This window comes from Mesoplodon bidens (assembly GCF_964165515.1).
Source record: "Mesoplodon bidens genome assembly, chromosome: 2".
Classification (NCBI taxonomy): Eukaryota; Metazoa; Chordata; class Mammalia; order Artiodactyla; family Ziphiidae; genus Mesoplodon; species Mesoplodon bidens.
The window spans coordinates 79,074,168-79,088,903 of record NC_138177.1 but is presented as its reverse complement, the minus strand read 5'-3'; the positions used below and the strand labels follow the sequence as shown (position 1 = coordinate 79,088,903).

At 36.5% G+C, this 14,736-nt stretch overlaps 1 pseudogene across 1 annotated transcript; it reads left to right on the top strand.

Annotated features, from left to right (window-relative positions):
* Window positions 1-12,828: 12,828 nt before the first annotated feature.
* LOC308629986 (olfactory receptor 5J3-like) lies at window positions 12,829-13,848 on the top strand (annotated as a pseudogene). The gene has a single exon. The product of its transcript is annotated as an olfactory receptor 5J3-like (transcript).
* The last annotated feature ends 888 nt before the right edge of the window (window positions 13,849-14,736 follow it).

Sequence of the window (14,736 nt, the reverse complement as noted above, 5' to 3'; positions counted from 1 at the left end):
ACAAAGTTGTGTTCATTTCAGGTATGCAGCAAAGTGATTCAATTATACATATACATATACATATGTATTCTTTTTCAAATTCTTTTCCCATTTAGGTTATTACAGAATACTGAGCAGAGTTCCCTGTGCTATATAGTAGGTCCTTGTTGATTATCTATTTAAAATACAGTGGTGTGTACATGTCAATCCCAAGCTCCCGATCTATCTCTCCCCCCACCCTTACCCCTGATAACAATACGTTGCTTCTCTAAGTCTGTGAGTCTGTTTGTTTTGTAAATAAGTTCATTTCTTTTTAGATTCCACATATAAGTGATATCATCTGATATTTCTCTCTCTCTCTCTGTCTGATTTACTTCACTTAGTATGACAATCTCTAGGTCCATCCATGTTGCTGCAAATGACATTATTTCATTCTTTTTAATGGCTGAGCCAAATTCCATTGTATATATGTACCACATCTTCTTTATCCATATCTCTGTCTATGGACATTTAGGTTGCTTCCATGTCTTGGCTATTGTACAGTGCTGCAATGAACACTGGTGTGTATTTATCCTTCTGGACCATGTTTTTCTCCAGATATATGCCCAGGAGTGGGATTGCTGGGTCATATGGTAGCTCCATTTTTAGTTTTTAAAAGAACCTCCATACTGTTCTCCATAGTGGCAGTACCAATTTACATTCCCACTGACAGCATAGGAGGATTCGTTTCTCTCCACACCCTCTCCAGCATTTATTATTTGTGGATTTTTGATGATAGCCATTTTGACTGGTGTGAGGTGATACCATATCTCATTGTAGTTTTGATTTGCATTTCTCTAATAAGTAGTGATGTTGAACAACTTTTCATGTGTCTCTTGGCCAACTCTATGTGTTATTTGGAGAAATGTCTATTTAGGTCTTCTGCTCATTTTTTGATTGGGTTGTTTGTTTTGATTATATTAAACCACATGAGCTGTTTGTAAATTATGGAGACTAATCCCTTGTTGGTTGCATCACTGGCAAATATTTTCTCCCATTCTGTGGGTTGTCTTTTTATTTTGTTTATGGTTTCCTTTGCTGTGAAAAAGCTTTTGAGTTTAATTAGGTCCTATTTGTTTATTTTTGTTTTTTATTTCCATTACTCTAGGGATGGTTTGAAAAAGATATTGCTGTGATTTATGTCAAAGAGTGTTCTGCCTATGTTTTCCTCTAAGAGTTTTATAGTGTCTGGTCTTACATTTAGGTCTTTAATCCATTTTGAGTTTAATTTTTGTGTATGGTGTTAAAGAATGTTCTAATTTCATTTTTTTACATGTAAATAGCTGTCCACTTTTCCCAGCACCATTTATTGAAGAGACTGTCTTTTCTCCATTGCATAGTCTTGCCTCCTTTGTCATATATTAATTGACCATAGGTGTGGGGGTTTATTTCTGGGCTTTCTATCCTGTTCCATTGATTTATAGTTCTGTTTTTGTGCCAGTACCATACTGTTTTGATGACTGTAGTTTTGTAGTATAGCCTGAAGTCAGGGAGCCTGATTCCTCCAGCTTCATTTTTCTTTCTCAAGATTGATTTGGCTATTTGGAGTCTTTTGCATCTCCATACAAATTTTAAGATTTTTTGTTCTAGTTCTGTGAAAAATACCATTAGTACTTTGCTGGGAATTGCACTGAATCTGTAGATTGCTTTGGGTAGTAGAGTCATTTTCACAATATTGATTCTTCCAATCCAAGAACATGGTATATCTCTCCATCTGTTTATGTCATCTTCGATTTCTTTCATCAGCATCTTACAGTTTTTGGAGTACAGCTCTTTTGCCTCCTTCAGTAGGTTTGTTCCTAGGTAATTTATTCTTTTTGATGTGATGGTAAATGGGATTGTTTCCATAAATCACAGCAATATCTTTTTCAAACCATCCTTAGAGTAATGGAAATAAAAAACAAAAATAAACAAATGGGACCTAATTAAACTCAAAAGCTTTTGCACAGCAAAGGAAACCATAAACAAAATAAAAAGACAACCCACAGAATGGGAGAAAATATTTGCCAGTGATGCAACCGACAAGGGATTAGTCTCCAAAATTTACAAACAGCTCATGTGAACTTTCCTTGTTAGTGTATAGAAATGCAACAGATTTCTGTGCATTAATTTTGTAGCTGCAACTTTACTGAATTCATTGATGAGCTCTAGTAGTTTTCTGGTAGCATCTTTAGGATTTTCTATGTCTAGTATCATGTCATCTGCAAACAGTGACAGATTTACTTCTTCTTTACCAATTTGGATTCCTTTTATTTCTTTTTCTTCTCTGATTGCCATGGCTAAGACTTCCAAAACTATGTTGGATAAAAGTGGTGAGAGTGGACACCCTTGTCTTGTTCTGTTCTTAGAGGAAATGCTTTCAGCTTTCCATCCTTGAGTATGATGTTAGCTGTAGGTTTGTCATACATGGCCTTTATAATGTTGAGGTATGTTACCTCTATGCCCAATTTATGGAGAGTTTTTTTCATAAATGGGTGTTGAATTTTGTTAAAAGCTTTTTCTGCATCTATTGAGATGATCATATGGCTTTATTCTTCTATTTGTTAATGTAGTGTATCACACTGATTGATTTGTGGATATTGAAAAATCCTTGCATCCCTGGGATAAATCCCACTTGATTGTGGTGTATGATCCTTTTAATATATTGTTGGATTTTGTTTGCTAGTGGTTTTTTTTTTTTGAGGATTTTTGCATCTATGTTCATCAGGGATATCAGCCTGTAATTTTCTTTTTTTGTGGTATCTTTGTCCGGTTTTAGTATCAGAGTGATGGTGGCCTCATAGAATGAGTTTGGGACTATTCTTTCCTCTGCAATTTTTTGCAATAGTTTCAGAAGGATAGGTGTTAACTCTTCTCTAAATGTTTGACAGAATTTACCTGTGAAGCCATCTTGTCCCAGACACTTGTTTGTTGGGAGTTCTTTAATCACAACTTTAGTACTTGTGATTTGTCTGTTCATATTTTCTATTTCTTCCTGGTTCAGTCTTGGGAGATTGTACCTTTCTAAGAATTTGTCCATTTCTTCCAGGTTATCCATATTATTGGCATATCATTGCTTGTAGTAGTCTCTTATGATCCTTTGTATTTCTGTGGCATCTGTTATAACTTCTTTTTCATTTCTAAGTTTATTGATTTGAGCCCTCTCCCTTTTTTTCTTGATGAGTTTGTCTAAAGGTTTATCAATTTTCTTTATCTTTTCAAAGGACCAGCTTTTAGTTTCATTGATTTGGTCTATTGTTTTCTTCATCTCTATTTCATTTATTTCTGCTCTTATCTTTATGATTTCTTTCCTTCTACTAACTTTGGGTTTTCTTTGTTCTTCTTTCTCTAGTTGCTTTAGGTGTAAGGATGGGCTGTTTATTTTTGATTTTTCTTGTCTCCTGAGGTAAGATTATATTGCTATAAACTTCCCTCTTACAACTGTTTTTGCTGTGTCCCATAGGTTTTGGATCATCATGCTTTCATTTTCATTTGCCTCTAGGTATTTTTTAAATTTCCTCTTCGATTTCTTCAGTGACCCATTGGTTGTTTAGTAGCATACTGTTTAGCCTCCACTTTTTTTTTCTTGTAGTTTATTTATAATTTCATAGCATTGTGGTTGGAAAAGATGCTTGATATGATTTCAATTTTCTTAAATTTACCAAGGCTTGCTTTCTGGCCCAGCATGTGATCAATCCTGAAGACTGTTCCATGTGCACTTGAGAAGAATGTGTATTCTGCTGCTTTTGGATGGAATGCTTTATCAATATCAATCAAGACCATCTGTTCTAATGTGTCATTTAAGGCCTGTGTTTCCTTGTTGATCTTCTGTCTGGATGATCTGTCCATTGATGAACCTGGGGTGTTAAAGTTCCCCATTATTATTGCATCATTGTTGATTTCTCCTTTTATGGCTGTTAGCATTGACCTTATATATTGGGGTGTTCCTATGTTGGGTGCATATATACTTATAATTGTTACATCTTCTTCCTTGATTGATCTCTTGATCATTATTTAATGTCCTTCCTCGTCATTTGTAACAGTCTTTATTTTAAAGTCTATTTTGTCTGATGTAAGTATTGCTACTCCAGCTTTCTTTTGATTTTGATTTGCATTGGATATATTTTTCCATCCCCTTACTTTCATTGTGTACATGTCCCTAGATCTGAAGTGGATGTCTTGTAGACAGCATATATACAGGTCTTGTTTTTGTATCCATTCAGCCAGTCAAAGTCTTTTGGTTGGAGCATTTGATCCATTTACATTTAAGGTAAGTATTGACATGCATGTTCCTATTGATATTTTCTTAATTGTTTTGGATTTGTTTTGTAGGTCTTTTTTCTTCCCTTCCTCTTTTGTTCTGTTCTCTTGTAATTTGATGATTAAATTTAGTGTTGTGTTTGGATTCCTTTTTCTTTTTTGTGTGTGTATTTTTTGTAGATTTTTGGTTTGTGACTATCAATGAAGTTTTGACATAGCTGTCTATGTATAGACAAGATTGTTTTAAGTTGCTGGTCTTTTAATTTAAAGTGCATTTCAAATATCCTGCTTTTGTACTCTCCTCTTCTCACAATTGCTGGTTTTGATATCTTATTTGTGTCTGGATGATTTCCTACATTTACTGTATGTTTGCCTTTACCAGTGAGCTTCTCCATTCATAATTTCTAGCTTCTAGTAGTGGCCTTTTCTTTTCCACTTAGAGAAGTTCCTTTAGCATTTATGTTGCAAAGCTGGTCTGATGTTGCTAAATGCCCTTAGCTTTTGCATATCTGTAAAGCTTTTGATTTCTCTGTCGAAACTGAATAAGAGTTTTCCTGGGTAGAGTATTCTTGGTTGTACGTTCTTTCCTTTCATCACTTTAAATATATCATGCCACTCCCTTCTGGCCTGCAGAGTTTCTGCTGAGAAATCAGCTGTTAGCCTTATGGGAGTTCCCTTGTATGTTATTTGTTGCTTTTTCCTTGTTGCTTTTAATATTTTTGATTTGTCTTTAATGTTTGTCAATTTGATTAGTATGTGTCTTTTTTTTTTTTTTTTTTTTTGCAGTACATGGGCCTCTCACTGCTGTGGCCTCTCCCGTTGCAGAGCACAGGCTCCGGATGTGCAGGCTCAGCAGCCATGGCTCACGGGCCCAGCCGCTCCGCGGCATGTGGGATCTTCCTGGACCGGGGCACGAACCCATGTCCCCTGCATCAGCAGGCAGACTCTCAACCACTGCGCCATCAGGGAAGCCCTACTATATGTCTTATTGTGTTCCTCCTTGAGCCTATCCTGCCTGGGACCCTCTGTGTTTTTTTGACTTCAGTGACTGTTTCCTTTCCCATGTTAGGGAAATTTTCAGCTATTATCTCTTCAAGTTTTTTCTCAGGTCCTTTCTCTCTCTCTTCTCCTTCTGGGACCTTTATAATGTAAATGTTGGTGTTTTAAATTTTGTCCCACAGGTCTCTTAGACTGTCTTCATTTCTTTTCATTCTTTTTTCTTCTGTTCTGTGGCAGTGATTTCCACCATTCTGCCTTCCAGTTCACTTATCTGTTCTTCTGTCTCACTTATTCTGCTATTGACTCCTATTGTATTTTTCATTTCAGTTATTGTACTGTTCATCTCTCTTTGTTTGTTCTTTAGACCCTCTAGCTCTTTATTAAAGATACCTTGTACCTTCTTAATCTGTGCCTACATTTGTTTTCTGAGATCTTGGATCATCTTCACTATCATTACTCTGAATTCTTTTTCTGGTAGATTGCCTATCTCCACTTAGTTTTTCTTCTGGGGTTTTATCTTGTTCCTTCATCTGGGACATATTCCTCTGCTGTCTCATTTTGTTTAACTCTTTGTGATTGCGGTTTCTGTTCTGTAGGCTGCAGAATTGTAGATCTCCTTGCCTCTGCTGTCTGCCCTCTGGTGGATGAGGCTGTCTAAGAGGCTTGTGCAGAGTTCCTGGTGGGAGGGACTGGTTTCTGCTCAGTGGTGAGTGGAGCTGGGTCTTGTTCCTCTGGTGGACAGGGCCATCCAACACCATTTATTTGAACGACTACTCTTCCTCCATTAAATTTCCCTTGTACATTTGTCAAAAATCAGTTGTGTTTAGTAGTGTGAGTCTGTCTGAGTTCTCTATTATGTTCCATTAATCTAACTCTACACCAATACAACACAGTTTAGTTATAGGGTAGAATTCTTCCCACTTTATTCTTCTTTTCAAAATATTTTAGGTATTCCAGTTCATTTACCTTTCCATTTAAATTTTGGAGTAATCTTATCTACATCTACAAAAAAATTCTGCTGGAATTTGATTGGAAATGCATTAAACCTGTATATCAATTTCAGGAGAATTGACATCTTTACTATGTTGAGTCTTCTAATCCATGAACACTATATGTCCCTCTATTTATTTAGATTTTTCTTTGATTTTTTTCATACACATTTTATAGTTTTCAGCATACAACTCCTTGCAAATGTTTGGTTAGGTTTACATCTAAGCATTTTTTTTTGAAAAAATGCAAATGATATTGTATTTCTAATTTTGGTTTCCACATGCTCATTGATAGTACATAAATGAACAGTTTATTTCTGTTTGTTTATCTGTGACATTGCTAATTGCACTTATTCATTGCAGGATGTTTTTGTTGACTTCTTTTTACATAGATCATTGTATTATCAGAAAATAACAATTTTTTTTCTTCTTTCCCAATATATCTGCTTTTTATTTCCTTCTCTTTCCTTACTTCACTGACTAGAACTTCCAGGAATATGTTGAATAAGAGTAGAGAGTAGACATCCTTACCTTGTGCCTGATCTTAAGAGGAAAACATTCAATCTTTTACCACTAAGTATAATGTTAAATGTAGGGTTTTTTTGTAGCTTCTTATTATCACTTGATAAAGAAGAAGTTGAGTAAGCTCCACTTTATTTCTGTTTTTTTTTTCTGAGAGTTTTTATCATACATGGGATTTGGATTTTGTCAAATGCTTTTTCTGCTTTGATCAATATAATCATGTAATTTTTCTTCTTAGGTGTTAATATGGTGAGTCACACAGGTTGATTTTAATATTGCATCACTAATAAACCTCACTTGGAATTAGTGTATAATTATTTTTATATATTTCTGAATTCTGTATGCTAACATGCTATTAAGGATTTTCACACCTATATTCATGAATATAGGTGTGAAAATATATTTTCACACCTATATATATAAATACATATCACCTATATTCACACCTATAATCAATTCATATTGATCTATAGTTTTCTTTTGCTGTGATGTGTTGCCTAGTGTTGGTATCAGAGTAATACTTCATAAAATGAATTGCTAAGTATTCCTTCCTCTTCTATTTTCTGAAAGAATTATATGTTAATTCTTCTTTAAAATTTTGGTGGAATCCTCCAGTGTACCCAACTGGGCATAGAGCTTTCCTATTTTGGATTTTTAGGGTTAGGAATTTGATTCCCTTAATAGTTATAGATGGGACTAATTAAATTATTATTATTATTATTATTATTTTTTTTTTTTTTTTGCGGTATGCGGGCCTCTCACTGTTGTGGCCTCTCCCGTTGCGGAGCACAGGCTCCGGACGTGCAGGCTCAGCGGCCATGGCTCACGGGCCCAGCCGCTCCGCGGCATGTGGGATCCTCCCGAACCGGGGCACGAACCCGTGTCCCCTGCATTGGCAGGCGGACTCTCAACCACTGCGCCACCAGGGAGGCCCCTAAATTATTTTTAAGATATCAGGTAAACTGTGGTAGTTTGTGCTTTTTGAAGAACTGACCCATTTTATCTAAGTTGTCAAATTTATATGTTTAGAGTTATTTGTAGTATTCCCTTATTACCTATTTGATGTCTGCAGGTTCTGTAATAATGTCCCTTGTTACATCACTGATATTGGTAATTTCTGTCTTTCTTTCTTTGCCAGTCTTACTAAGTTTGTCAATTTTATCAATCTTTTCAAAGAATCAGAGTTTTTCATAGATTTTCTCTATTATTTTCTGTTTTCAATTTCACTGATTTCTGCTCTTAATTTTGTTACTTCATTCCTTCTTCTTGCTTAGGGTTTATTTTGCTCTTCTTTTTCTAGTTTGTGTGTGTGTGTGTGTATGTGTAGATTTTAGATGAATAAATTTATACTTTTCCTTTTTTCTAATGTATTTAGTGTATAAATTTCCCACTCAGCACTGCTTTAGATACATCCCAGAAAGTTTGATATATGTATTCTTATTTTCATTCCATTCAATATATTTATTAATTTCCCTTGAGACATCTACTCACAGACTATTTAGAAGTGTGTTGTTTGCTTTCCAAGTGCTTGGAAACTTTACAGTTATCCTTCTGTTATTGGTTTCTAGTGTGATCCTTTTGTGGACAGAGAACATACTCTGAATGATTTCAATTCTTATAAACGTATTGAAGTTTTTTTTTATACCCAGAATATAGTCTATCCTGGTACATGTTCTGTGGCACTTGAAAAGAAGGTGGTATCTGATATTGGATGGGTTGTTCTATAAATGTATGTTAGATCTTGTTGGTTGATTATGTTGTTGAGTTCTTCTATATTCTTACTGACTTTCTGTCTTGTTGTTCGATCAATTGTTGAGGGATAACTATTGAAGTCTTCTACTATAATTGTGGACTTGCCTCTTTCTCCTTTTAGTATAACAGGTTTTGTTTAATATATTTCAAAGCTCTGGGGTTTTTTGGTGCATGCACATTTAGAATTACTTGGTCTTCCTGAGAGATTGACTCATCATGATGTAATATTCCTCTCAACTTCTAGTAATTTTCTTTTCTCAGAAATATAATATTAATGCAGCCACTCTTGCTGCCTTTTGGTTAGTATTGGCATGGTATATTTATTTTCATTCTTTTAATTTCAGTTTATCTTTGTTGCCACATTTAATGTAAGTTCTTGTAGACACATACAGTTAGCTTATATTTTTTAATCTACTGTACCAATATCTCTCTTCTATTGGTATATATAGACCAATAGAATTTAAATTTAATATACTTATTGATATGTTAGGGATTAAGTCTGTATTTTTTGTTTTGTAATGCTTTCTCTGTTGTTTACTTCTCTAGAGGTTTTTTTCTGTGCCTTGAACTTTTAAAAATTCCATTTTGATTGACCTATAGTGTTTTGACTGTATCACTTTGTATAATATTTTTAGTGGTTGTCTAGGTATACCATTATATATGCATAACTTATCACAGTCTACACATATCAACATTTTATCAATTCAAGTGATACAGAGAAATCTTACCATGCTTCTTATTCTTTTGCTCTCACCCATTTATTACATAATTATCTTAAATATTTCTTCTATATACATTAAGAACTACCTCAAAACCCCAGGAAAACTGCAGCCATATAGTCTGCCATGGCAGGAACCAACATACCAGTCAGCAGGCCTGCACCTGCCCTGGGACTGGCTGGCCCTGACCCCACCCACCAAGGGGCAACACAAGCTTTGGGACACCCCAAACCTTGCAGCCAGCTATGTCAGGCACTGACCCAACCTAACAGTGGTCTGCATGACCTGTGGGAACTGTAGACCCTACGACAAGATCCCAGGACCCAGCTCTGTCCACCTGTGGGCTAGAACTAGCCCCAGGACCTGGCTTCACACAACTGGTCAACAGGCACCAACCCTGGGATCTCCTGGAACCTGACTCCACTGACCAGTGAGCCAGCACTAGCCTGGGGGCCCCCTGGGGTTCCACAGACACCTGCTTCATGATCCAGCCCCAACAAGTGGCTGGCAGCCCCACACAGGCAGGACCTGGAAACCAACTGGACCAGGGCCAGCTATGCTTTCCAGAACACTCATAGTAGCCAGCCTGTCACAAAAGAAGGACCTACACAACCCACAAAATGGACATCCCTAGAGCATATAGCTCAAATGACCAGAGGAGAGTGCACTGTTGGAGTGCATAGGATGTCTCCTACAAAAGGTCACTTCTCCAAAATTGGGAAATATAACCAACATACCAGATAAATAGAAAGAACAACAGCAAGTTAGGCAAAATGAGATGACAGAGGAGCATATTCCAAATGAAGGAACTAGATAAAACCCCAGAAGAATAACTAAGTGATGTGCAGATAGGGAATCTACCTGATAAAGAGTTGAAGGTAGGGCTTCCCTGGTGGCGCAGTGGTTGAGAGTCCGCCTGCCGATGCAGGGGACACGGGTTCGTGCCCCTGTCCCGGAGGATCCCACATGCCGCGCAGCGGCTGGGCCCGCGAGCCATGGCCGCGGAGCCTGTGTGTCCGGAGCCTGTGCTCCGCAGCAGGAGAGGCCACAGCAGTGAGAGGCCCGCGTACAGCAAAAAAAAAAAAAAAAAAAAAAAAAGAGTTGAAGGTAATGATCATAAAGATGATCAAAGAACTTCAGAGAAGAATGAATGTCCACAGTGAGAAGTTAGAATTTTGTAACAAAGAATTAGAAAATATAAATAACAACCAAAGAGAGATGAAGAATACAATACTGAAATAAAATATACACTAGAAGGAATGAACAGGAGACTAAATGATACAGAGGAATGAATCAATGAGCTGGAAAACAGAGAAGTGGAAATCACTGAAGATGAACAGAAAAAATAATCAAAATAAATGAGGGCCGTTTAAGAGACCTCTAGGACAACATCAAGTATACTGCCTTTTGCATTATAGGAATCCCAGAAGGAGAAGAAAAAGAGAAAGGGACAGGGAACATATATGAAGACATAATAGCTGAAAATGTCCCTAACCTAGGAAATTAATCAGACATCCAAGTCTATAACCAAGATTATAATGATACAAGCTTACCTCAGGAAACAAGGCAATCTCAATTAAACAACCTAACCATATACCTAAAGGAACCAGAAAAGAAAGAAAAAAACCCAAAAGTTAATAGAAGAAATCGTAAAGATCAGAGCAGAAATAAATACAGTAGAGACTAAAAATACAATAGAAAAGATCAATGAAACTAAGAGCTGATTCTTTGAAAAGATAAACAAACTTGATAAACCTAGAGCCAGACTCATCAAGAAATAAGAGGGCCCAAATCAATAAAATCGGAAATGCAAAAGGGGAAGTTACAACTGATAACACAGAAATACAAAGGATCATAAGAGATTACTACAAAGACATATATGCCAATAAAATAGAAAACCTAGAGAAATGGACAAATGCCTAGAAATACGCTAATCTGAGAAATACAGAAATCTCCTAAGACTGAATCAGGAAGAGATAGAAAATATGAAAAGACCAATCACCAGTAATGAAATTGAACCAGTAATAACAAACAAAAACAAACAAACAAACAAAAACTTCCAACAAACAAAAGTCCAGGACCAGACAGCTTCACGGGTGAATTCTAACAAACATTTAGAGAAAAGTTAATGACTATCCTTCTCAAAATATTCCAAAAAATGGCAGAGGAAGGAATGAACACATTCTATGAGGCCAATGTCACCCTGATACTGAAACCAGGCAAAGATATCACAAAAAAAAAAGAAAATTATAGGCCAATATTACTGATGAACATAGATGCAAAAATCCTTAACAAAATATTAGCAAACTAAATCCAACAATACATTAAAAGGATCATATACCTGGATCAAGTGAGATTTGTCACAGGGCTGCAAGGATGGCTCAATATCTGAAAATCAATCAATGTGATACACCACCTTAAAAAACTGAAGAAGAAAAACCACCTGATCATCTCAATCGATACAGAAAAAATTTTTGATAAAATTCAACATCCATTTACAATTAAAAAAACTCTTAACAAAGTGTATATAGAGGGAACACAACTCAACATAATAAAGACCTTATATGAGAAGCCCATAGCTAACATCATACTCAAAGGTGAAAAGCTGAAAACATTTCCTTTTAAAGCACTTACTTATTATCTCACAGTTTTGTGGGTCAGAAGGCCAGGCACAGCATGGCTCAGCTGGGTACTCTGCCTCACTGAAGTACAGGCACAGCATGAGCCTAGCTCAAACCTGAAATCATGGTGTGTCATCTGGACTGGGTTCTTATCTAGAGACTCTGGGGAAGATTCCACCTTCACGTTTATTCAGGTTATTAGAAAAATTTAGTTTCTTATGATTTTAGGACCAACCATTAAACTGTTACCTTAACACATGGCCCCCTTCAACCTCAAGCCAAAAATGACACATAGAATTCAACTTGTGATTTGAATCTCTGAATTCATCTTCTGCTCTGCTTTTAAGGGCTCATGTAGTTAGATAAGGCACACTTGAATAATACAGGATAATCTCTGTATTTTAAAGTCAGGTGATTAATAACCTTAACTACATCTGCAAATTCCCTTCTGCCACAGAATGTAACAAATTCTCATGAATAACACCAGGGAGCAAAGGTCATGGAGGCTATTTCATACCCAGTAAGTTAGAATTTGATATTGTGACTTCTTCCCAGGGTAGAAAGAGGTTTGGAGGAAAAATATTTTGGTTCTAGTTTAATTCATCAATTCCTATTTTTCAATGTCAGTGCTTAAGACTGAATTTCCTTCCTTCCTTAATTCTAACAAAAGTTTTATAGAGTACATATGGATTAATGAGAGAGATAAATCCCTCACCTAATAGAAATTATAGACTGATAGGGGAGTCAAACGAACTAATAGGTAATAGTGAAAGCATGACAGGTAAACACAGGGGCAAAGGAGCATGGGAATGAGGTGGAATGCATATATCCTAGTCTCAAAGTGTCAAACTACACTATCTAGAAGAGATGTAATTTAATCCATGAAATAAAGGATGAGTGTTAGTTCTCCCAGTGTTTGTCCCTGTATCTAGTTGTATTTTCATTTCAATTGAGAAAGAACTCAAAGAAATGGAAAATCAAGGTGTGGTCGCTGTATTCATCTTCCTAGGACATTCCAACCTTCCTGAATTATAAGGGTCATTCTTCCTGGTCTTCTTGATCATTTATCTGCTAACTCTTCTGGGAAATACTTTCACATTAACAATGGTCAGAGACAATCTTGCCCTCCATAGTCCAATGTATTATTTTCTCAGCACTTTGAATTTCTTGGACATCTGCTACTCATCTACCACCATTTTGGTCATGCTGGTGAACTTATTCTAGGAGAAGAAAACCAACTTGTATGAGCTCTGTCTTTCCCAGATCTTACTCCTTGTGACCTGTGCTGGTGCTGGTGCTGACGCTGTCTTGTTGGCTGCTGTGACCTGACTAATATGTAACCATTTGCCACCTTCTTCAATATCTTCTCCTCATGAGTCTGAAGGTCTGCATATATTTGTTGAGTGGAACTTAACTGTGTGGGCTAGAGAATTCTGTGAAACACACAGTGCTGACACTTTCTGTGGGCCCAACCAGGTCAACCACTTTCTCTGTGACATCCCATTGCTCCTAAAGCTCTCCTGCTCAGACACCTCTCTCAATGAGTCTATGTTCCATATGGCCAGCACCACCACTGGCCTGAGCTCCTGCCTATTTACTGCAGTGTCCTACATGCTCATCATCTCTGAAATCCTTAGCATTCTCTCTGCTCAGGGCAGGAGTAAGGCCTTCTCTACCTGTGCATCCCACCTCCCTGTGGTGGTGGTCTTCTTTGGAACAGCCAACTTTAACTATTACAGACCCAATATAGGCTACATCCTGGACATCCTGGTCTCTGTGCCATTCTGTGTTGTGACCCCTATGTTCAACCCTGTCATCTACAGCCTGAGAAAAAAGGAGATCAAGGGGGCCCTGAGGAAGTGGATGGAAAAGGTGAAGTCTCTAGTAATATCAGTGAATAGATCAATATTTTTCATTCTGGAGAATTTCTTTTTGTCTTTTCTTTTTCTCTTTTTCCCTTTTTCCAGTTGGTCACATTTATTTGTATGATAACTTTTTAATTTACTAAAATATCATTTTAAATAATTCTTTTTAACCATTTTTAAATTGTGTATATTTAAGGTGTACAACATGTTGATTTGATATGCATATACATATCATATCATATCATATGAAATAGTTATTACAGTCAAGCAAATTAACATACCATCTCCTCAAAAAGGGAATCCCCCTATACTGTTGGGAATGAAAATTGGTGCAGCCACTATGGAAAACAGTATGGAGGTTCCTCAACAAAACTAAAAATAGAGTTGTTATGCCAGCAATCCCACTCCTGGGCATATATCTGGAAAACACTACCATTTAAAAAAGATACACGCACCCCTATGTTCACAGCAGCACTATTCACAATAGCCAAGACATGAAAACAACCTAAATGTCCATCAACAGATGAATGAATAAAGCATATGTGGTACATATATACAATGGAATACTACTCAGCCATAAAAAAGAATGAAATAATGCCATTTGCAGCAACATGGATGAATCTAGAGATTATTATACTAAGTGAAGTAAGTCAGAAAGACAAAGATGGATACCATATGATATCACTTATATGTGGAATCTAAAATATGACACAAATGAACTTATCTATGAAACAAACAGATTCACAGACATACAGAACAGACTTATGGTTGCCTAGGGGAAGGAAGGGAGGGGAGGGATGGATTGGAAGTCTGGGATTAGCAGATGCAAATTATATATAGAATGGATAAACAACAATGTCTTACTGTATAGCAGAGGGAAATATATTCAATATCCTGTGATTAACCATAATGGAAAAAATTTGAAAAAGAATGTACACATATGTATAACTGAACCACTTTGCTGTACAGCAAAAATTAATACATCACTGTAAATAACTATACTTCAATAAAA